General features: G+C 36.7%; 1 protein-coding gene across 1 annotated transcript in view; it reads right to left on the bottom strand.

Moving 5' to 3' along the window:
- The window catches only part of LOC306882977 (glypican-3), a 152,326-nt gene that overhangs the window by 114,903 nt on the left and 11,971 nt on the right, over nucleotides 1–25,452 (bottom strand). The gene's annotated exons all lie outside the window — the stretch shown is intronic.

Below are 25,452 nucleotides of genomic sequence, written 5' to 3'. Positions count from 1 at the left end.
GAGATAAACAGATCAACAGATCAATACTGCCTTCAACACACATCCATTTTGGTACCAATTATGTTTCGGAGGCACTTGGAGGGTGTTATTACGGCTGGAGCTTTGCTAAGGCAAAGCTCTGTAATGTACTTTGTGGGGTGCGAATAGATGTGAGGAATATAGTATTACGTAAGACACCGAGAGGATGGCAGAAAGGCTTTTGTAATTATGCTGGCTGGCTTTGATCCAGTCAGTCAGGCCTCCCTGATCTTGCCACCTGTTGGAGTGCAGATCCGTCTGAGGTAGGTTAATTAGACGGGCTAGAACGTCCTCTGCTCAACCAGACAGACAGAAAACACACACATGAAGGCAAAAGTTACTGTCAGGTTCATCCACTCACAAAAACAAACACACAAACAAACCACACACAGGAAACGGGCCCAGCAGCACCTGTTTGTTTGCTCTGGCATTGCGAGACCAATTTGAGATGCTCACTGTACTTGCATCTGTCTAAGCAGCAGCAGCCTTCTGGCTCTATATCACAGCGTACAGCGGCGCTGAGAGTTGAGTCATCCTCTAAATCCGAGGATACATCCGAGGATACTTTTGCCCTTCTGCATAAGTTGTGTGCGACTGTCACTGAGCCCGATGTCCTTGGTCACAGCAGGACCATGGCATCTTGGCACTCGGCTGGGACACACTAATTCAAAGACATCCAAATGCACAAATGTTTTTCTTTCTTGTGCTTCCTTTCAAAATAACATTCACAAGGTCAATTAGAGTCAAAACCAGAATGCACAAATGGATTTGCATATATACAAATGTGTATATAATGCATTATACATAAAGATTAACACATATGGAATGAGACCTTGATAGGGATGGGTGTAAAGAGAAGAAGAATAGACATGAGTGAGCACATGACCCAGATAGCAAGATGTCAGTAATTTAGTGATGAATCAAAACTGATTTCAAAATTAAATATTCTAACTGAACTACAACTGAGCTGAATCGTGGCCTCTGTGTGTAAGGATAAACCAATACTGAATAGGTAATTTCATATATTTCTTAATATAATGTCAGCATTAAAGTTTTTTAATGTGAAAAAGAGTCATATTTTAGACATTCATGGCCATTTCATACTCTTTCTTAAGAGTCATGTCTATTTTTTTTTTCACTGGAATAAATTACATTATTATACATTTAATATATTTCACCAGAAAACAGTTAGTGTAAATTGTAAGAATATTTCAGAATATTACAGTTTTTTTTTAACTGCAGCCAGGGTGACCACAAGAGACTTATTTACCCCCCCCCTCCCCATCCCCATAAATAAATTCATTACAAAAAGAGATCATTTCTTCACTGTATGCACTATTTATGTGATTTCAGACTCAGCTCTAGTGTTAGTTAGTGCAATTAAAATAGTCTTTTCCAGCCAATTTTCAGTAAATTATTTCCTAAAACTACAGTATACAACAACATGATTTGTCATGATGTGACACCTTTAAGCAATACAGATTATGTAAATGAAATTAATATTACTGTGTTTAGAATGTAATTGAAAAAGAGGCGGTATTGATTCAATCAATATTGATTTAACGTTGAGGATGTGAAACTAAGCACTCAACCCAGCTGAAAGCAGGAATGTAGTCATGTAACAGAGAGATATGAAGCTCTCGGAGATTTAGCTTGAGAGAGAGAGAGAATACACAAAAAAGAAACAGGTGCAGCTGGTGGGAAACGAGACAGGGGAAGGAAGGAAGACAAAAAGAAAACCGTCTCTCAAAGACAGCAGGGATCCAAAGCACAAGGAGGTTCAGAGACACGTACAGTGAGATAATGTGTGGCTGCACTGTGTTCAGTCAGAACCGAGCCTGAAGTTATAGCAACAGAGCAGAGGAAAACAGAAACCATCACTGATGCTCCTCTCCTCTTAAAATCCGTGCCTTTGATCTCTATGTCCAAAGAAAACATCTCAATGCTGTAGAAATATTGAATATTGCTGTAGAAATATTGCTCAACTTGGATTATGACTAAAACCCAAGAGATTCAGCTCAAATTTAGCTTAAAACAACATCAGACCAGTTCTTAATGGAATATTCCTCACATTTTCAACAGGAGAAAATGTTCTTCAGGTCCAACTAATGCAACGCAAGACAATCTTCTCTAGTGTTGGCTATGAGGCATTTCTCATTAACATTATATGCTCAGTGAGGTGCGCCGCTCAATGTGCTTTAACAACAAACATATGCTCTCTCTTATCAAACCTGTCTGACACATCTTTAAGTTTTACAAAGTTACAGACATCCCAGAGCCCCATACAGAGAGACTGAAGAAGTTAAGAGATATGAGAGCAGTCATTCTCCATGAGATGAGCGCTGGTGATCCATCACAAATACTGTCATCTTGTGCTCACGTTACATCATTTACTCATCATCCAAACCCGTATTACTTTCTTTACTCCATGGAACTCAGAAAGAGACATTTTGCAGAACGTTGATCCTGCTTTTCCTCTACACAACCAAAATAAATGGTGATCAGGGTTGTCAAGCTCCACAAAATGCCAATAAAAAGTACCATAAGGGTTTTTTAAAAGTAGTCCATACACTGTAAATACATAAATAAATGTAAAAAAATATATATTTTGAAAAACAAAAGACTGTAAAAATCTATGGTAAATGAAATTAAAATAAGGCCTACATTTACAGTTTTTGGAAGTCATCTTATAATTTACAGTGAAAAAAAAACATTAATTAATTTTTTTTTTTAATGAAATGACAATGTTTCTTTCTCGCTTTTTCTTATTAGTTAGATACATCTGGGATTTATGTTACATCTTAAGTTGATAAATTAATTTTTATTGCATTATTTTCATGTCATTTATGTTATCATGATTGTGTTCTGTATTTGTGTCATTCTCATGTAGGTACATTAATATTATATCAGTTAATGAAATAAAAAAGTTTTACTTTTAAGTTTAAGTTCAATCCATAAAACCTAAAATGTTTCTATTACAATGTTTACAGTAAAGTTCTGGCAACCACATCTGCTGTTTTTACTGTAATTATTATTATTATTTGTTTTTTGTTTTTTTTGCAGCGTACAACTAGTCCACTATACTATATAGGTCTGTCATATTGTATCAGTGGACCTGGAATACAGTACACTTGTAGTATGAACATTTATGATACTTTTTGGAGGGTGTGAACTATCCCTTTAAAATACAGGTGCATCTCAGTAAATTAGAATGTCGTGGAAAGGTTAACTTATTTCAGTAATTCAACTCAAATTGTGAAACTCGTGTATTAAATAAATTCAATGCACACAGACTGAAGTAGTTTAAGTCTTTGTTTCTTTTAATTGTGATCATTTAGGCTCACATTTCAACAAATTAGAATACTCCATAAGACCAATAAAAAAAACATTTTTAGTTAATTGTTGGCCTTCTGGAAAGTATGTTCATTTACTGTATATGTACTCAATACTTGGTAGGGGCTCTTTTTGCTTTAATTACTGCCTCAATTCGGCGTGGCATGGAGGCAATCAGCCTGTGGCACTGCTGAGGTGGTATGGAAGCCCAGGTTGCTTTGATAGCGGCCTTCTGGTGATCTGCATTGTTGGGTCTGTTGTCTCTCATCTTCCTCTCGACAATACCCTATAGATTCTCTATGGGGTTCAGGTCAGGTGAGTTTGCTGGCCAATCAAGCACAGTAACACCATGGTCATTGAACCAGCTTTTGGTACCTTTGGCAGTGTGGGCAGGTGCCAAGTCCTGCTGGAAAATGAAATCAACATCTCCATAAAGCTTGTCAGCAGAAGGAAGCATGAAGCGCTCTAAAATTTCCTGGTAGATGGCTGCGTTGATTGTGGACTTCAGAAAACACAGTGGACCAACACCAGCAGATGACATGGCAGCCCAAATCATCACTGACTGTGGAAACTTCACACTGGACTTCAATCAACATGGATTCTGTGCCTCTCCACTCTTCCTCCAGACTCTGGGACCTTGATTTCCAAATGAAATGCAAACTTTACTTTCATCTAAAAGGAGGACTTTGGAACACTGAGCAACAGTCCAGTTCTTTTTCTCCACAGCCCAAGTAAGACGCTTCTGACGTTGTCTCTGGTTCAGAAGTGGCTTGGTAGCCCTTTTCCTGAAGACGTCTGAGCGTGGTGACTCTTGATGCACTGACTCCAGCTTCAGTCCACTCCTTGTGAAGCTCTCCCAAGTGTTTGAATCGGCTTTGCTTGACAGTAGTCTCAAGCTTCCAGTCATCCCTGTTGCTTGTGCACCTTTTCCTACCCAATTTCTTCCTTCCAGTCAACTTTGCATTTAATATGCTTTGATACAGCACTCTGTAAACAGCCACCCCTTTCAGTAATGACCCTCTGTGACTTACCCTCTTTGTGGAGGGCGTCAATGATTGTCTTCTGGATCATTGCCAAGTCAACAGTCTTCCTCATTATTGTGGTTTCAAAGAACAAGAGATACCCGGAATTTATACTGTAGGGATAGTCATTAATTGAAACTCAAATGTATTTTGAGATACTGATTTTTGACTTTCATGAGCTGTAAGCTCTAATCATCAAAATTAAAACAAAAAAAACTTCTGAAATGTTTTACTTTACATGCAATGAATCTAAAATATATGAAAGTTTCACTTTTTGAAATAACTTACAAGAAAAAAAAGAACTTTTTCACGACATTCTAATTTACTGAGAAGCACCTGTAGAAGGTGTGCTTAGGATAGGCAAACAGCTGTATGGATACCTCATAATGAGCTTTGATTATATTGCCTGTGGTACTGCCTCTGTCCTTAATGAGGATGACAAACACCAGCCAACTATTTACTTGACCATGGGTCGAACATCTCCCAACACTCACACACACACAGCCCAGCAATCAGGTCATTAAAACACTCAGAAGATGCCAGCAAAGGACACAGGCAGATACACAAAGGCTCTCAACCGCTTTATTGCTGTACTACAACAACAGCCAATTAGGCAAAGATGCAGATGAATAGAGTGGATAGAGAGAGAAGAGATGAAACAATGATGGAGGGAAAAGAAAAAGACATGACTGAGAAATGAGTCACAATGGGAATTTTGCACTAGTGGTCAAGTTCCAACTAACTATTATATTAGTCTGAGCCTCAGATGACACACTGAGACATGGTTTATGTACAGTATACTGCACAAAAAATTTCAAAAGCTTTTTTAAAATTTTAGATTTATTACATTTTATTCAATTCAATGTTTTTCAAATTAGTCTCTTATGCTCACCAAGGCTGCATTTATTTGATAAAAAATACAGCAAAAACAGCAATATTGTGAAATATTATTAGAGTTTGAAATAACTGCTTCTATTTAATATATTTTTAAATGTAATTTATTCCTGTTATGCCAAAGCTGAATTTTCATCATCATTACTCCAGTCTTCAGTGTCACATGATCCTTTAGAAATCATTCTAATATGCTGATTTACTGCTCAAGAAACATTTCTTCTTATCATTGTTTGAAAACAATCTGTTCCAGGATTCTTTGATGAATAGAAAATTCAACAGAACAGCATTTATTTAAAACTTTTTTATAACAATGTAAAGGTATTTACTGTCACTTCTGATGAACTTAATGCAATTCATTGCTGACTAAAAGTATTAATTTCTTTATAAAACAAGACCATACTACTTTTAAACTTAAAATAAATGGTAGTTCTATATTATTATTAATTATTTATTCTTTTTAATTATTAATTTAAAAAACATTAAATTAAATTAAAATAATTTGTAACAAAATGTCTTATAAATATTACACTTTAATCATCTATACAAAATAAGTCATTAGAGTAACTGATTAATTATTAATTTAAAGGTTAGAACATCATTAATCTAAGCGCAACTACACAATTCACTTTTTAAATTAGTACATTTTTTCAGCTGAAAACCGATCCTAGGAACCCCTGCGCTCTGGGTTTAAAAGTAGACACAAACTACTACACACACATTGACACACTCAGTGCATGTCCTCTGAGGGCACAGGTGAGTATGTGTGTGTGAGGTGTGAGGTGTGAGAGGCGTGTACAGTGACAGATGGAGAGGGGCTGGCGGGGACAGGCCACAGGGGCAGGATGGACTGCGCAGCTCAGCTGACTCAAACAGAAGATACGCTGTGGGGCATGGAGCTTTTCCCTCACACCTACAGGAGGCCAAAGTGCTCTCAGCCAATCAGAGAGCAGGTGAGAGGGGGGAGGGACAGGAGACAGGGTGGAAATAAATTAGGGGCTACATGGCAACAGCCTCATAACAGATCCCCTCTCAACATGAGACAGAGAGAGTGAGAATGAGAGCCAGGCAAGAAAACAGAAATGAGAGAGGGAAAGAAAAAAGAAGGCAAGAGGAAACCAAAGAAAAAGATTGTAAGAGAGAGAGGTGCGTCTGAGGAAGAGGACAAGGTCATGGCAGTGCTGAATGCTTGAGGGTCTCTCTGATCACCATGTGGCTCTGAATTATTCACCCCACAGATTAAAAGAGTAAGCGTGCATTAGCTGTGGACTCCATCTTCACATTCAGTGACAGCTGTAACGTACCACAGAGAGAGAAATCGTGTAGAAAATAGAACAGCAAAAGTGCAAAAGGAACAGAAAAAGTGTGAAAAAGAATTAAACGTGCTAGACACGCACAGGGAAAGAGAAGAAGCAGGAGGGAAAGAATCCAGGATGAAGTAGGTTCAACAATTAAAACTGCATGAACTTCTGACCTTCCTTTGACTTCTCACCATGTAGCAGTACATGAATGTGAGAGACCAGAGGGCCGCTGGGGAGCCAACCCAACACATTCAAACACATCCGGAGATGTTCAAGGAATATTGTACCCTCATGTCATATCATTAAATGAATGCAGGCAAGCTGTCAAAAAAAGCTGTGACTTGTGCACTGTACTTCATAAGAATTTTTATGGTTATCGGTATCGGCCATTTTCAAAACCGATTTGACAATAAAATAATTATTTTTGTTAACAATTGTTTATTGAATTTTATTCTGTGGAACAGAAGTACAAAACAAAAAGCAGCTGTACAAATTTAAAACCCACCCCAACCCATTCCACCTCCTGGTAGACTTAAAAAAATAATAATGATAAAAAAAATTATAATAATAAACTTATATTAATTAATATTAATAGATAAACAAATAACAATAAAATAATTTATACAAAGATTTTAGAAAAGAAGACAACATTAAAAACTCAATGCCATGAATTTACAGTTTTCACATTAGATCCATTTATACGAGAAGTAGAGTGTTCCATCGAGATAATGTCCAACAAATACACAGTCCAGGTTCGTCTGTCCATTGTGTGAGGAGGATTCCAACGGTTTACTATCAATGTTTTTGCTGCTGTGAGAGCAGCTAACAGTGAAGATCTTTGTTGGACGGACAAGGTGAAGTCCCAAAAGTCATTCATGAAAAAATGGCGCGGAGTCAAACGTATCTCAGTATCCAACAAATATTATCGGTCCTGTGAGAGCTGATTTATCTATTAATATTAATTAATATATGTTAATTATTATTATTATTTATGTTATTTTATTTATTTTTTTAAGTCTACCAAGGGGTGGGATGGGTTTTAAATTTGTGCAGCTGCTTTTTGTTTTGTATTTCTGTTCCACAAAATAAAACTCAACAGTTGTTAACAAAAAAAATAATAACTTCTATCTGTTTTCACACAAAGCTATGATATGGCTTCAGAATACAAGGAATATAGTGCATTAGCCATAAATAAAATGCCTTTATGATACATTTTTTTAAAAATGTAAAGAAAATGAGGGGTGATGGGGGAAAAAAATCTCACCAAATTGGACAAAAATGCCTCTGCACAATTAAACTAAATTATTACTGTCATGAATAAAGTGAAAATGAAATGAAAAGTGACAGTGGGATTAAATTTAAATGTGCTCATGTTATTTCTTTTTACAAGTATTTACAGTGTTGCACATTATAACCAATCACACGTGATTCTTTTGAATTTATGAATGCAACAGTCAATAAGAGGCCAGAGATTTGTTCAGTGCTTGTTGACTGAATTCTGCACTCTGGTGAATTATCTCATCATAAACAACAAAGTTCAGATGTACATATGCTGTAAGTGTAGACAGCTTTTTTTTTTTTTTTTGCTTTAACTTAATGTAGATATTGTTCTTAGATGTTCTTTGCTTGCTTTCTCTAAATAATTTATTTGCTTAGTTACTAATTAGTAACTAACAATATTTTTATTAAATTGTGATCATGTTAAATACAATGAATGCTTTATGACATGACACCCATATCTGTTATTTGCCTAAAAAGACAGCTTTAATTTGTGTGTTGCATATTTCTTATTTCTTAACAGTCTAAGTACAAACAACATATGCTAAAACAGCAAGCACCACAAAACACCACTTTCACTATCACATTTTTTCCTTTCTAATCTAAAAAAGAGGGAATGGATGAAAAATAAATTAATTGGTCAAAATGGTACAGTGGTACACAGCATGATCTAAGCTGACCTACAGAGCAAACATATTCAGCTTGACAGTGAAAATAGTGTGTGTTTGTGTGTGTGTATGACTGAGGACTCCAACCGTGTGTTCAGCATGAGTAAACAGTTGATATGGCTGGACTTACTCAATTATTAATACAAGACAATTTCCTCAGCTGGCCAGAGCAGGGGATCCGATGCACAGCAGCTCACCCTTGACCCTGACAGCAACTATCCCTCAATGACATCTGCCCACACGCTTCAACCAAGAGCTCCTCATTCCTCTTACAATGCCATAGCAGGTAGACAGCCTTGTGTCTCACAGACTAATACATGCTTTCAAAGTTCAGAGCCTTACTTCCTCATTAATGCTTGTCAACAAGATTATCTGTGACAGACTATAGCAGGAATGACCCAAAGGAGAACACTGCCTCCCTGCTATGCACTGTGAATCTGTTTCTAAATTGATGTAGACCAGACCTATACTGCTGCAAAAACTGTGTGCTACATATAGTCTAAATGAAATTAATGAACTTCAGAATGTTTTTGTATTTCATTTTTCTCTCTTTTTCTTTAATGAAAGCAGCACACCAGCTGCATGAACTCAACCAGTATGTGTTAAACATGATGAAAATGTTCTCCAGAATTTAACGAAGAACATCTGACTGTCTGTATAAAAACTTCACTTATATGACTGTCACACACTTGACTTCAAAATAGCACATAAACAGAGTAATTTACTCAAAACTGAAATTTACTCTTCCTCAGGCTATCCAAGATATAAATGAGTTTGTTGCTTCATTAGAACAGATTTGGAGAAAGTTAGCATTACATCACTTGCTCACCAACGGATCCTCTGCAGCGAATGGGTGCCGTCAGAATGAGAGTCCAAACAGCTGATAAAAACATCACAATAATCCACAAGTAATCCATACCACTCCAGTCCATCAATTAACTTTTTGTGAAGTGTAAATCTGTGTGTTTGTTAAGGCCGGGACACACCAAGCCGACTTCAAAGAACTAGAGGCGACAAAAGCCAACGGTGTTGTCGCCTCGTGTCGGCAGCGTCAGACCAAAAAGCTGCGCTCGAACAAACCGCACAGACTACAGCCGACGGCAAACAAACATGTCTATTAACTGTCTATTTCAGCAGCTATATAGTATACATTCGTCATTCAAAAGGAGAAACCGATACAGATATATACAAGATAAACGCAGATATACGAAACGAAAACAAAGCAGCGCTTTCTTACCATTTTGAATATCAGTAACGTTGATAACTTCAATTGTTTTAAGCGGCTCACGTTGTTATGAAAACATTCACGTATTAGAATGATTGGGAAAGATCACGTTACATTTAAACAGCCTTCTGTCTGTACCGCCTTCATTTACGTGCTCATTTTCATCACTTTCACTGTAATTCTCGGGCACTGACTCGTTCGTTAAACCGAACATCCAATCAGAGTTTTCCCGAGAGCCGACGAGTGGAACACACCAAACAAACTAGCCCGACCCGGCCTTTAGAAACAAATCCATCATTAAGGAATTTCTAAATTTAAAGCACTGCTTCTGGGCCAAAATAGTACATAATAACACTTCCTCCACAGAAAAAGTCCATCTCCTGTTGTCCTCTCACATCAAAATCCATTTGTTTACAACTGTTTCCGATTGTAAACTGGGCTTGATCTGTGCGTATTTCTCTCCTGGTTCAGAGAAGACGAGTTTTTCACTGGAAAAAGCAATGTTATGAAAAATGTCTCTTTTTTTATTTTTTGCCAGAAAAAAACATTAACAGTATTAAAGATGGATTGTTTAATCACAAACATACAACTTTTGACTTCACAAGAAGTTAATTGATGGACTGAAGTAGATTATTGTGATGTTTTTATCAGCTGTTTGGATTCTCATTCTGACAGCACCCATTGCAGATCCACTGCAGAGGAACGTGTGAACAAGTGATGTAATGCTAAATTTGGTAATTTCTCCAAATCTGTTCCGATGGAGAATCAAACTCATCTTGGATGGCCTGAAGGTGAGTAAATTTTTTAGCAGATTTTCATTTTTGGGTGAACTATTCCTTTAAATATTTTGTTCATTTTGTCACTACCCTTCATTTATTTATCTTAAAATGTTCTATTTATTTGCATGTTTAAATTAGAATCTCCATCCCAGATTTTCAACGAGGCCTCAGACTTTTAGACCGCACTGAATGTATTTCCTAATGCCCCTTTTCCATTTTATTAAAAGAAATGCCCTGTCTCACTCCTGACTCTCTATCAGTCATAACCCTCCCTGTCTGATTGTTTTGAGAGAAGAATGAATTATAAATGAATGGGTGCTCAATCTGGGCAAAATCAATACTAACAAGGTCCAAGTTAACTGTGCCGGCACGGTGCTTTCCCTCAGTCTGCCATCCTGCCACACCACACACACTGATCCAGTCTACAGAGACATTTCACCCTCTTTGCATGCAAACTATCAGCAGGCCGGGCAGCAACCGAGCCCTTTCAGCAGATAATGAGGATTGCTTTTCAACCGATACGGCTTTTCTCTGCAATAACATTCACGCTCGTAAATGAATGGAGAGAGCATTAAATGCCTCCTCCTCCACTCCTCCAGCGATCCATCTATCAGCACGGGTGGCCAGCGCTGTCAGTCGGACAGAGGGGTGGGAGGGGAGAGTGATTGAGCGTGGCAGAACCTCCTTCATCATGCCACTTAGCCTCACAATTCCTCCCAGGGATCTACGCTGCCGAGACGGGGGATTGATGAGAATCTCGCCAAGTCCCTCTGTTCTCTTTCCCCACCCAAACATTTCTCCTCACATCAGCTCATCCAAGCAGAGAGACCCTCACTTACCCTCCTGTTTCAGCTGCCCCAATCTCCAGGGCATCCTGTCCCCACTTCACAAGCTCCTGCTGGGCTGACATATCCTCGCAACACGTTCCCATCTTAAATTATTCACCTACACTGCTAGGGTTCACAAACCCTGCCATAGACGAACAGGAACAACGAATTGTTTTAAAGCTGAAGGCTTTCTGCTGAAGGGTTTCATTTCTGTGCCACAAGTACAATGAAACGGTATTGAAAAAATAATGAAGTTTTTAACAGGTCAGGGTTTGGCTGGTTAGCATGGCCCCGTTTGCTTCTGCTGATAGATGCAGCAACATCAAAAAACTATTTTCTCCATTGACAGCCACTCAAAATTAGCCGTGTATTGTGATGGAATACTTCTTTTTTTTTTTTTTTCAAGCAACACATATTGCTAATATTTTATTATATAACAGCAGAAGAGTAGATGTGATTTTTCAGTGCCTGATTTGAAAAATTGTGAAAAATGAAGGTGGCAAACCAGTTTCACATAATGGCTCAGGAGAGAAAGTTGAAAACTGTCACTGAAAAAAAAATGGGGTGAAACTATTTTCACTTGGAAATTGCTAGAACATTTCACAAATAAATGGAAAATAACACTGAATTAAACACGTGAAACAAATTGTGAAATAGAAAGAATGAAATAGCGTACAAGTGTACAAAACATAGACATAAGGTAGAAACCTTGATTAAAATTAATAATTGAATAATTGACCAAATTACACTACATATGTGTGAATTAAATTAACAAACATAAAATAATACAAATTAAGTTAAACTAGTGTAGCTATCATGTCATCAGTTAATCATGACACAATTTTCCTGTGGCTCTAGTCATGTTGTCACATGACATTCATGAGTGATTGTTCATAACCTCTTAATGCTCCTGCCAGGTTCTTCTGAGCCAAAGATGCAGAATCATACTTCTGGTGTGTCTCACACCAGCCCAGCAAGTGGTGTTGAGATGATAGGAAATGCTAACAGACAGTGTTCCACAGCTATAATAAAAGGCAATGTTGTTGGTCAGGGATGCCCAAAAAAGCAGAAATGTATATACCATCAGAAAAAAATGACACACTTCAGGTTTAAAAGACTGGCTGTTTGCCCAGATTAGCAGTCACGATGTCTTGTTTCTGTGGCTTTCCGACCTTGATAGATGGTTTGAAGCAATAGTACACTAAATGGTAATGTAAACGCATTTAGAAGCATTGACTTTGTCTGCAGGTGATATTTCGTACATCTGACCTGCCGATCTTACTCCCACATGGGCCGAGCAAAAGAAACCTAAAACGAAGACATGGAAAAGCAGTGAATTAGAGAGTTAGATAAGTCAAGCTCTTCCACTCTGCTCTCAGGTCTTTGACATGGCCGTGGCAGAGTTGCACACGTTACGTATTGCATAAGCTGCTCAATAATGCAAGGCACTGAATGAAAAATACATCGGCCTTGACTTTGAATGCACAGGCGTTAGTGGGGCGCCGAGAGCCTCATGAGGACAGGTTTAAGATGACAAACACAACCTCCTACATGCAAAAGGACGAGAGGTTAAAGAGAGACAGTTGCGGAGAGAAACGATGATTTATGTATTTCACGGCTGGTTTTGTGTACACCACAATTTCAAATCTGCTTTTAACTGATCAAGTCTCTTATGAAGGTTGAGACTGTGACAAGACTTTGAATTCTAAGCTTCATTGACATTCAAGTCAAAAGACATTTTTCAATCTCACACCCACCTTCTAGAATTTGCAACAATTTTACAAGGACATCACACAAATGTTGCAGCACTGGAAGAGCAGAAAGATATAAAAGACATGTGGGGGGCTAATTTGAAAGAAACTGCTCATTAAGGATAAAAATAAAGAAAGAAATTAAATAAATAATAAATAAAATAAATTATATTTGAAACATTAATTTAGTCAAAGTCAAATAGCATTCTTATGTTAATATATATATATATATATATATATATATATATATATATATATATATATATATACACACACACATAGATATACATATATTGTTTGTGTGTTCTAGAGCCTTGCATTGTCAAAACAAAACGTCGCAAAAAATTTAACTTGTTGGTTTAACTTGTTGCTCTACACAATTTGTGCAATAAAGCCAGGGTTAATTTCAGTAAACACTTTCCAAAGATAAAAAAGCTTTTACTATTTACTTTTGAAAAATTTAAAGTTCTTTTAAAATTTACTCACTCTCAAGTCAATCCAAACACATACAATTTTGGTTAACCTTTGATAAACAAATTAAGACATTTTTAATTAAACCTGAGAAGTCTCTCTTTCTCCACTAAAAGTCCCGGTAACCAGAACTTAAAAAACCCAAAAAGTGAATCTTAATAAATGGCTAATTAAATGGCTGAATAAATGGAATCTTATACAGAAGCTTAAACCTGCATGAGTGACACACCAAGTGAGGTTTCTTTATGTGCATGCTAATAACACATACATGAGCTCCCATGTTTAGCATTTTTGTATGCTCTATGTATGCATGTTTATGTGGAAAAAAAGTGTAAATTAAATCTGTTCAAGCAATCACATCTCTTTAAAGGCCAATTCACACCGCACAGACAAACGCCAACAAACGCCACCAAACTAGTCTGTTGGAGTTTGTTGGATCAGTGTGTTACCCCTGTTGGCGTTGGTTGGAGTTTGTTTTCACCCGACTGTGCATGCTTATAGATATAGGATCATCCATTTTCTCCCCAGTCAGTGAGAGTTGGTCGGTGTCTGTTGGTGCAGTGTGAACATGACAGTTATTTTCCATAAGATTCTAAATCCAACTTGAGCCAACTTGTTTGTTGGAGTTTATTGGCGTTTGTCTGTGCAGTGAATTGGCCTTAAAAGATATCAGAGTCATCTTAAGATGTCTTTATGACCTTCTGGGAACATTTGATTACCTGGAATTTCATTAAAACCTCTCAGGTTTCATTGAAAATATCTTAATTTGTGTTTTGAAGATTAACCAAATTTTCTGGGTTTGGAATGACACGTTAATTACACATGAGTTGATTATGGCAATCAATGAACCATCATTATCAAGTATAATGATAATGATTTTTTTACTTTTACTCAAATATGCTTTTAAATTGATTACTTCCTTCACTTATGCTAAATTTCCCAATATTTTGCCACTTTACTTTATTCTAGTAAAAAATAAATAAAATAAAGAAATAAATCAGCTGCTCTGAGACCTCCATTTTGTTCAACATCTTTGGTGTATTGTGAACGCTAAACCCAAGTGGCTTTAATGTGTCTGAGCCACTCGAGAGGTTCCTGTGGTGAAAGAGTGAGTGCTGTAAAGGAGTGTTGTTTTTGGGGAGGGTGGCAGGGAGTTGAAAGTGGAGCTCAACTGACGGGGTTTTGATGCTACTATTTCAGAAAGCTCTTTGATCCAAATACAGCTCTTGTTTGTTTGTTTTCCATGATGAAATATCTCAGCATGGGAGTCATGCAAGAATTTGGATCATTAGCATAGCGTACACAGCCACTGCACGGGACAGAAAATAGTGACGGATTACTCCTTAATATAATCCGCTGTTTCTTCACATCCACTAAATCGCGTTCTCATATAACCTGACCGTCATCAAGTCTACTGAACTGTGACATTTATGGCGGCAGATTGTACATTTGTGAGAGCTCATTAAGCATAATTACTAAATGTTCCTTGCTCTCAATATCACTGAGACAAACAGAGCACAATCTTACACCTTACGGTGCTGAAAATGACTTTGCGGTTTTGCATGATTAGAACAGAATAGAGCTGAGTTGAGGAATCGTGAGCGAGATATAAAGGCCTTACGCACACACGCATTCATCATTCGCAGGGAAAACCGGCCTGTATTAGCACATGTACACAAACGCTGCCAGTGAGATTCAGCATTTAACAGCAGCTCTGAGGGAATAAGAGGTGAGACAAACAAATCCCATATAACCTACTGCCACATTGATATAGTGTCACAAGGCCGCAGGAGCAAACCGGCACTAATGCCCTCCGTAGTGCATATCTATGAGTGGGTGGCGAAGTTTATGTGAGAACGCAAATAGAAAACAAAGAACGAGAGAGAGAAATCGGAACATGTATAATTCATGTCCATTTAGCCCATTGTTTGTCATTTGCAACTTGTCCCTCTTCCTTTTTTCCCACTCCACAGAGACTAGATGGGCCTTCCTAGCGATAAAAAGTCACAATAAAACACGTCTTCATCAAAGTAAAGAAATAAGCCTTTGTCTCCCCCACTGCAAGACACTAGAAGGAAATACCACACTTTTCACTAAATTGAACTCTTGGAGAGTGGTTCGCTTTTCTTTCCGGAGCGATAATGCGGCTGCTATTGAAGATTTCCCGAGCCACGGCCACAATGAAAATGCAAATATACCCCATGCAGAGCAGACTGGATGCCACACTATCAACAAAGAGACAGCCGCAGAATTTGGGCAAAAGTGTGGTCCAAATCAAACATCAGGAGAATGATTAGAAACACACAAACCCAACAGGACAAAGAGCATGCTTGAAAGCAAAGCAGGGGGAAATACTCGTACCTCAGGGGATGCAACCACAACGTTAAGCCACAGGAGCGGGTGACAGACAGGAATAAGCTGGTCAGGGAGGAGCTGAAGGTGTAAATGGGGGCTTTAAACATGTTGCAGAAGGATTTGTTATAGTAGACTTGCTACATGTGCTTGTGACAGAACTGGGGCACAAAGGAACTTGGGTGTAAGGTTGTAATGTTTGAGATTTCTGGGCCAGAAATGTGTGGGCGGGTATTAGAAACAATCTGCATGAAGGAATATATGATGAGCTGTTGCCCTGTGATGCCCTTCCTCCTCGGTGCTGATTTTCCCCTCAGCTCGCCGTCTCTCCAGAGCTCGCATGGACACTCAGGAGGTCGTTCTCCTCCTCACCATCTGCTAATTCAGGGCCAGACTCTAATCACCTGCTCCAATGCACCACTCTCATTCACAAACACCAGGCAAACCGTCTGCCACCTCGCAATGTAATTACTGTCATAATCAAGAGAGCACTGCTACCTCATAGCTTTACTCATGTAGATGCATGCTAATGTATTAGTGACAATTAGACCTCAATGGCACGTCATCATGGTTAATGTTCAGATGCACATTTCTGCACAGTGAGTCATGATGTCTGATGAACATGTTGTGAAATGGTTTTATACTTGTTTGTTTAGATACATTATGTAAATTTGCTTTAACTGCAGTTTCATGGAAAAATGGATTTTTGTTGTTCTTTTGAAAGGAAACTAACCTGGGTTGTTCAGAAAGCATCATGGAATTGATGTCACAAGCTTGAGCACAGTAACATATGGCCGTATATAAAAATAAAAATATAATCCAGTAACATATAATATAATATAATATAATATAATATAATATAATATAATATAATATAATATAATAATGCTCCTTAACTAATTTGGCCAAATAATAAATTCATTATAAAATAAATATAAACTACAATATAGAATTATACTAATGCATCGTATATTTTTTACAAATATAATATAATGTAATATAACATAACATAACAAACATAATATAATCTAATCTAATATAATAAGGTCCCTAAAATGGATTTTACTAAATAGTATTATAAAAAAGAATAAAACATAAAAAAATAATAAAAACTTATTTAAACACAAAATATAATTTAATTTAAGTGTAAAATAATTTTTACTTATTTACAAATTTATTATATAAATATAATATATAATGTTCTTTAAACTGATTTGACTAAATAATAAATATATTATACAATAAATATAAACTATAATATACAATTATACTAACAAATAATTAAAATATTTCAAAAATAAATAATAATATAATATAAAAATATAATAAAAACATTTAAACGCACTGGCTCTGAAAACTTAATAATTGCCTGAATAATCTACATAGTTGAATACCATTTAATTGCTCGTAATGTTTTTAATTTTTCAAAGCTAAATAATTACAGAAAGAGCCTGAACATACAAAGCTATCTGAGAAAATAATGCCCTTTACTTTCAATTAAAGGAAAACACTTTGTTTTAACACCTCAGAGCTCTTGGGCAGTTACAGAGCAGTGCTTAACTTAGAAAGCAATAAATAACTGACAGCATAAGGCTCCACAGAGCTTCACTAACTGCAATGTAGTTAAGGCTCATCCTAAGCAAACACTATTGAAGTGTGTGTCTCCCGGCGCGGTCTGCAGTCTGAGTCTCCACTGAGTCACTCTTCAGAGACAAAGTCACTCTCTAAGCTGTTCCTTACCCTCCGATCTTTTGGTCTCTTTACCACAGCACAGAGTCTGGGGAGAGAGATCACTTTGAGGATTACACCAGGCTGGATCAGTCTCCACTAGGCTCATATTCAATCAAGCACCAAATACAATGACGAGCCTGCACGCCCCTACGACACCAGCCCATAAATATCCACAGAGCCTGCGAGAGAAAACTAATTATAATTGCGAGAGAAAGATGCGGTGATGGCAAGTATATTTTCACTCATCAGGCAAACGAGGCACAAAGGGCTTGTTTGCGAGATGGCATAGACGTTTCTAACCATCATTAAGTTATTAAATTCGCCCTAGGCGGTGAGTAAACAACTTCAGATGGCTTTCACGGCTGGCCCAGCTCTCTGTCAGCCAGGCCGTTATTGGGTTATGGCGAAACTTCGACAAAGAGCTAAATGACTCCGGAGAGAGAGCGGAGCGGGCAGCATTAGAGAGGAGTATGCCGGGAAAAAGCGGGATGGGGGAAAAAAAACATTGAAACTAAGACCAGACGCCTAAAGCACTTAAGATCGAGCAGCGCTAACAAGGTTGGGATGAGAATTGGACATGCAGCGTCAACTGAAATAACCTTTGATTACTTGCTTTTGCACTGGATAAAGTGGCTCATTGAGGTATAGAAGCACTGAATTGTGCGAGACTATTGCTAAATTTTGCTTGGGACCAAACAAACCACAGGCTGGCATAATGTCTATAGCAACCAGATATCTAATTCAAGGATGATGTAATGCTTGACTGAATATGACTTATAAGTCTGAACTTTAGGCATGAAATCAGCATGGAGTCTGAGCTAAATGTAGTCTTAATGGATCCTCTACTGTGAAGTCTAAAGTACTTGTGCTCCTCTAAAGATCTGTTTGGGTTAAAACCAGAGAGCCAGTAACATCTGTTTTGTCTAGAGCCGTCAGAAAGTGTGTGTGCGAGATCTTGCCTTCAACAGCACATAAAAAAATTAGCTGTGATTTGCTGAACATGAAGAGATGGTGAATACAGTCTCCCCTGTTACTCTGCCGATAAAGTCTGAGCAGAATAAAAAACCAAGCTAAATAAAAATGTATAGTACTATATTTATATATTTACACTCCGTATGATGCTTAAACTGCAATGCCAATAATCAACACTGATTTACTACTGTTCAAAAGTTTGAGGTTGGTAAGATTGTTTTTTGTTTATGTTGTTCAAGTTTGCATTTTATTTGATCGAAAATACTGTAAAACAGTAATATAGTGAAACATTATTACAATTACTGTTTTCTATTTTAATATTTTTTATATAATTTATTCCTGTAATGAATTTCCAGCATCATTGCTCCAGTCTTCAGTGTCACATGATCCTTCAGAAATCATTCTAATATGCTAATTTTCTGCACAGGAAACATTTCTTATTAATTTTAATATTGAAAACATGCAGGCGTTTGGTCTCGTACTATATCGCATACCTTGTCAGTGTCGGGCGCTTGCTTGGCCATTTGTTTTGATTAATTGAATTCAGCTCAACACACTTTCCTGTTAGTGTTTAGTCAGATGGGTATAAAAAAAAGCTTAGTTTACCGCAGCAGCTGTCGTGTGAAGACCGAAGAGTGTAAAGACCATCGACTCCACACCGACAAGGGATATAAGTATCGCTTTTTATTTATCCTCTTTTCTACTACTTGTTTCAGTTTTTATAACCATTTCTTACTATGTGCAAGTAAGTTGTTGTTTTTAACGTGTGTTTGGCACAGTCTTGTTTTTTAGGATTATTGTTAATTTAGTTTGATTTGTATATGTTATCTATTTTAATTTTAGTTAAAGTTGTAGTAATGTTTGTCATTTTATTAGTTTTTTATTATGAATCTATAGATTTTTTATTAAGTTTCTGTTTTATTTAATTTGAGTTATTTTAGATTTTCAACAAACTAAATGGAAATGAAATAATATATATTGCATTTATAAACACATACATATATATATATATATATATATATATATATATATATATATATATATATATATATATATACAGTATATATATATTTATTTATTAGGGGTGACCCTGAATAATCGAAGATTCGATTCTTCGATAGGAGGAGCCTGATTCGACTCCCAATCTCACAGTCGAATATTCGCGGGGTGTTATGTTCATGCCATTTTGGCTATATGGGGGTGCTGAAATGCCTGATTTCACATAGAACTACCGGTTTTCTCCCAATAAGTTAATATACAGCCTATTAAGATAATGCTGTAAATAAGAATCTGAAAAGAAGGAAGCTTTAAATAAATATTTAACGTGCGTGAATAAATCCAGCCACCCCTAAGTTTCACATTCCATAATTCCATAGGCGTTCAGATGAGTCGTCGCTAAAATGTCTGTTTTCTCTTCACTCGCTCGCTGACTGAATACCTCTTTCTGGCGAATTCTCTCGTTAGAAACAACAAAGTGCAGATGTGTGCATGAATCTGTAATAAAGATATTCATTTCACAGTGTAAACAGCTTCAGTGATTTTAATGAGATTTTTGAGAGTGCTTGAACTCTAGAGTGTCAGTGAAAATGTTCTTTGATAATGTAAATGTTGTTTGCTTTCTTTCTGTACAATGAAGTGTTATGATAAGTATCCTAACTTACAATGTTTTTATTCACATTAACTTTCAATGTTAAATTCACATTAAATATAAAGTCAGTTGTATTAAAAATAATTTATGGCATGACACCCATATTTGTTACTTAAGTAAACAGACAGGTTTTTATGCATAATAGGCTACATTATTAGGCTACTTTGACCATCGCCCACTATAGATCAACTAACATAATCTATAAAGGTGAGATATGAGATATTTCGTGATATCTCACGAAATATCAGGTCCTATTTAAGTGATTTCTTGATTGCGAACAGGTGTGGCAGTAATCAGGCCTGGGTGTGGCTAGAGAAACTGAACTCAGGTGTGATAAACCACAGTTATGTTTTAACAGGGAGGGGGGGGGGGGCGCAAACACTTTTTCACACAGGGCCATGTGGGTTTGGATTTGATGTTCCCTTCATAAAAAAAAACTTCATTTAAAAACTGCATGTTCTGTTTACTTGTGTTATCTTTGATTAATATTTAAATTTGTTTGATGATCTGAAACATTAAAGTGTGACAAACACACACAAAAAAAAAACAAACAAACAAAAAAAAATCAGGATGGGGGCCAACACTTTTTCACACCACTCTATGTATGTATGTATATGTGTGCATGTGTGTGTGTGTGTGTGTGTGTGTGCGTGTGTGTGTGCGTGTGCATACACATATGTAGTTGTTTTTGGTGTTTGGCTTAGTGTTATGTTAGAATCATTATTATACTCTTATACCTTTTGTTCTTTTAATACTTTGAATTGTTTTTAGCTTTATTTTTTGTTTTCATTTAAATGTTAAGTTTAGAAATTTTGTTGTATGCATTTGTCATTTTTATTTAATTTATTTATTTTTTTATGTATATGTAGTACTTTTAGTTTTGGATCTGATTTTAGTTGTTTTAATACTACAATTGATTGTTTCGTTTGTCCTCATTTGTAAGTCGCTTTGGATAAAAGTGTCTGCTAAATGACTAAATGCAAATGTAAAACAGTTGCAGTGCTTCTTATTATTATTTTTTTTTATTATTATTATTTTTCTGACAATTTTTTTTTTTTCAGGAATTTCAATAAATAGAAAGTTTAAAAACAGCATTTATTTGAAATAGAAATATTATGTAACATAAATGTTTTTACTGTCACCTTTGATACATTTAATCAATACTTGCTGAATAAAAGTATTAATTTCTTTAAAAAAAAAAGACTGATGCCAGACTATTCAATGCACTACAGACTAATATAATACAGTGAGCAAACTAATATATAATATAGTGTGCAGACTAATATATAATGTGGGAAGGGCACTGAAATATTCAGCTGAGCTATTAATATTGTATTTTTATTTAATACACATTTTCTTTTTTTCCACAAACATTTGTTCGAGATCAAACAATAATTCGCAGACCCCCTGCCGTGCTGCCACAGACCCCCTGCTGAAGACCCCAGATCTAAACTGCTTTTTGAGTCTCCATTATATGACGATATTTCAACCCGTAAACAAAGATTTACATTGTGTTTTCCATATCTTTTTTACTAGCTCTGTCCTAGAGCAATAAACACAGAACACAAAACAATCATTTTGTGTGTGTGTATGTGTCTGTTTGTGTCTTAAAGCATCACGTTAATTTGCACTTCTATATTGTTTGCAGTTTTATGATAAGCTGTTACTGGTTTCAAAAGGCACTACTACTAAAGTTGACTTTTATCTTATTTTGGGAAGAATTTGTTATGCAGCAGACACACTCACCCAGAACTCATTCTGGCTCTCTGTGCTCACACACATCAATACCTAAAGCGTGTCTTTCAAGGGTGGATCTGAGGATGAGAAAATTGATAAATTAAGCATGCCTCTCTTTTTATATTACAGTCTTTGAAATGGGGATTACCTGTTAATTTGTTTCCGAATAAAAAAAAAAGAGTCAGTGTCATTTACATGCTGTGTACCTTCCCAAAGCGGTTAAAAGCAGCTCTGTGTGCCGCTGAAGAACTTGCTCTGTCCTGCTAACAGGAATTAGAGATGTCTGTCAATCTGAATGACATGTGAGACCAAAACACCTCACTGACTTGATTTTCCACCAGGGTTTGGCATCCAGCTTTAGCTCTAAACGATCCCTTCCAGCACTTCATTAATCACCGGTTCAGTTTAACAGCTGGCAGAAATACTGTGTAACCAACAAACATGATCTAGATGAATGTTCTTTCTTAACTTCATATAAAGAACAATGTCTACTATATCAAGATGTCATTCAGTGAAGCTCAAACATATTCACATAATTCATAAGGTTCACTGAAATTAACTTTTCCATTAAGAGGCATTTTTTGCCCCCTGAAAATCTATTTTTTACATTTGTGAGAGCAATTTTTATTTCCACCTTAATAATTGTATCTGTGTTTTCTTTAATCTCAAATGCTTGAATTTAACCAATTACTTCAATCAGTCAAAATACTTAAACTGCTGCTAATAACAACTGACTGTTTAAAATTGTATCTGGATTATATGTTTAAAACAGGAGCTATAGGCTGCAATATTATGACAAAAATCATTAGTCTTTTTGCTCTTAATATTGCAATAATGATTAGTAATGTTGAGTAATAGAATACATATAAAAATGTGTTTTGCGTCTGCATTTTGGGGAAAAGGCTATATTCTAGCTCTGTCCTCACAAACAAACATATCTGTCCATGACGTTAGTCTAGTCTAGTGCAAGTTATGCAGAAACTCCCGTCATAATCATCGAAGCTATGAAATGAATCTTTTATTTACCTCATGTCTGCACAGTGTTGTTTATGATAAGTCAATCAGTTTCTTATGAATTCAATTGGTGAGCGTGCACACTCATCAACATCTCCAGAGTTTTCAGCGCTGACTAATCTAAGCCTCTCTGATTGGTCATTGCATTCCTAAGCTCAAAAGTGTTTTTTAGTCTATGTTGCTTTAAATGCTAATGAGCTCTGCTGACCCCGCCCCTCTAGGAAAACTGGCTAACTAGCACATATTATGAAAGGCGATTTGCAAAGATTCATAAAAACCCTTATACTCACTTCTTCTGTAGATGAAGCTGGATCACGAATGATTCGCGCAAACAGACGCATTTATGTAGATCAGGGATCGGCGCATTCACTTCAAAATGAAAGTAACGCTAATCCACTGCGTCTTCAGCGGCTCAGATGTCGGGAGTAAATGACGACTGCTATATTCATTATTACATCCAACAACTAAACACTTCAATCACTTAATCGGAGACTTCCCCTGCACCGGAGTCGACACAATGGCGGACAGCTCTCAGCTCACTCAGCTCTGGTCTAAGATAAGATGTTCTTGTCAATCAACTATCGTGGGAGCGGTCTGTACAGAACTACTTCATTCTGACAGGAATCTCAGAACAGCCTGATTTGAGAAAGGGGATTTTAAAACAGGGATTTTAAAAAACCACTGGGTGAATTTTTATCATTATAGGATGGATGTGTATGCATACACACACTTCCAACACAAATTTATGATCAAACAACTTGTAAAGTGTATTTTGCATCCGACGACCCCTTTAAATCATAGAAATATCATTATTACCCCATAAGATTTTATTTATTTTAACAGATTTTATAGCAGATGCTCCCACCGTTATGTTGTCTCATTTTTCAGATTGTTTCAGAACTCCTGATTTGTAGAACAGACTGAATCACAAAGTGAAGTCTCAAAAAACTTGCCACGTCTCTCTTTTGTCACCCACAGGCTGATTGCATTTAAGATTTTAGAGGTTTTTAACCAAGCCATTGACATGAATCAAAAGAGACACACTGTGACTAAATGCGATATGAGACCGATGAGGGGACCCGAAAAACTGGCGCACGGCACTCATCATTATAGACGCCCTGAAAAAGTCCCTGTGACAGAGCCTCTTAACTTTTATGATTGTTTGGCAAAGTTGACTTCAAAGAGAGGATTCTTTGGCACTGCTCGTGGTGTGTGAGAAAGCCAGGCTAGTGTGGGGAGGGGCAGCAGGGGCTGATGGGAGTTGAGTGAAGGGAAGGAATGAAGGATGCTGGAGTGGAGAGCAAAGCCCTTTGATCTGTGTCAGCCGCAAAAAGTACAAAAGAATCAAAAGCAATGGGGAGAGCAGCACAGAAGATTGCAAACAAGGCCCACTCGCAGTTCCCCGCGGGAGCGTGCCAGGGAAAAACACGACGAGACAAGAGCACATTTCACAAATTCTGCAGGCTGTTTGGGAATTTCTCTCAGGCCTAATGCTGAAGCAATTAGCATTGAACCACCTCTCTGAACAGACAGGGGCTAGCTAAATCCACCATGCTAACATTGTTAGTGCAACACAATTAGTGGAGGCGACCCAGTGATGCCAAATTACACGATTCATTAAATTGACCAATCAAGAAGATCCATTTTTCAATCAACGTGAATGCTACTTTCTATTTGTAATTAGCTGTCCACTTGTAATCAGTGCTGGGGAAGCAACTTTGAAATTAAAGAAAGGTTAGAATGGAAAATTTACCTACAGCAACACATAATAGGCCTGCTAGAAACCTAATCTAATCTAATCTACACTACCACTCAAAAGTTTGGTATCGGTTAACCATTTTAATATTTCTAATAGAAGTCTCTTACCAAGGCTGCTTATTTGATCAACAATACTTTAATATGGTGAAATATTTTTACTATTTAAAATAGCTGTTTTGTATTTTAATATATTTCAAATGTAATTTATTCCTGTGATGGCAAAGCTGAATTTTCAGCACTCTTTGATTGACAGAAAGTTCAGAAGAACAACATTTATTGTAAATAGAAATCCTGTGTATCATTTTCAATTTCTTTACTGTAACTTTTGACCAATTTAATGCATCCTTACTGAATAAAATGTAAATTTCTTTAAAAAAAAAAAAAAACTACTACTGACACCAAACTTTTGAATGGTAATAAGGTCAAAAACAGTGATGAATAGCAGAATTTTACTGTTAAATATACTGCTACAAAACGAAGATAAAATGCTACTGCTATTTGTATTAGAGTGTGTATTGCTGTAGTGTAGGTCATATGACAAAAAATAGCAATATAGAAATTTATTATGCAACACCACTACTTGTTGAGCAAAGCAGTTTGTTTCATTACTGGAACACCAACAGTGTTTAGAAAACCGCTAAACTACTGTCACACTGCTGAAAGTGTAGTTACAATT

The sequence above is a fragment of the Barbus barbus genome (genome assembly GCF_936440315.1).
Source record: "Barbus barbus genome assembly, chromosome: 17".
Lineage (NCBI taxonomy): Eukaryota > Metazoa > Chordata > Actinopteri > Cypriniformes > Cyprinidae > Barbus > Barbus barbus.
Note: the sequence above shows the minus strand (reverse complement) of the source record. Positions and strands in the feature narration are given on the sequence as shown.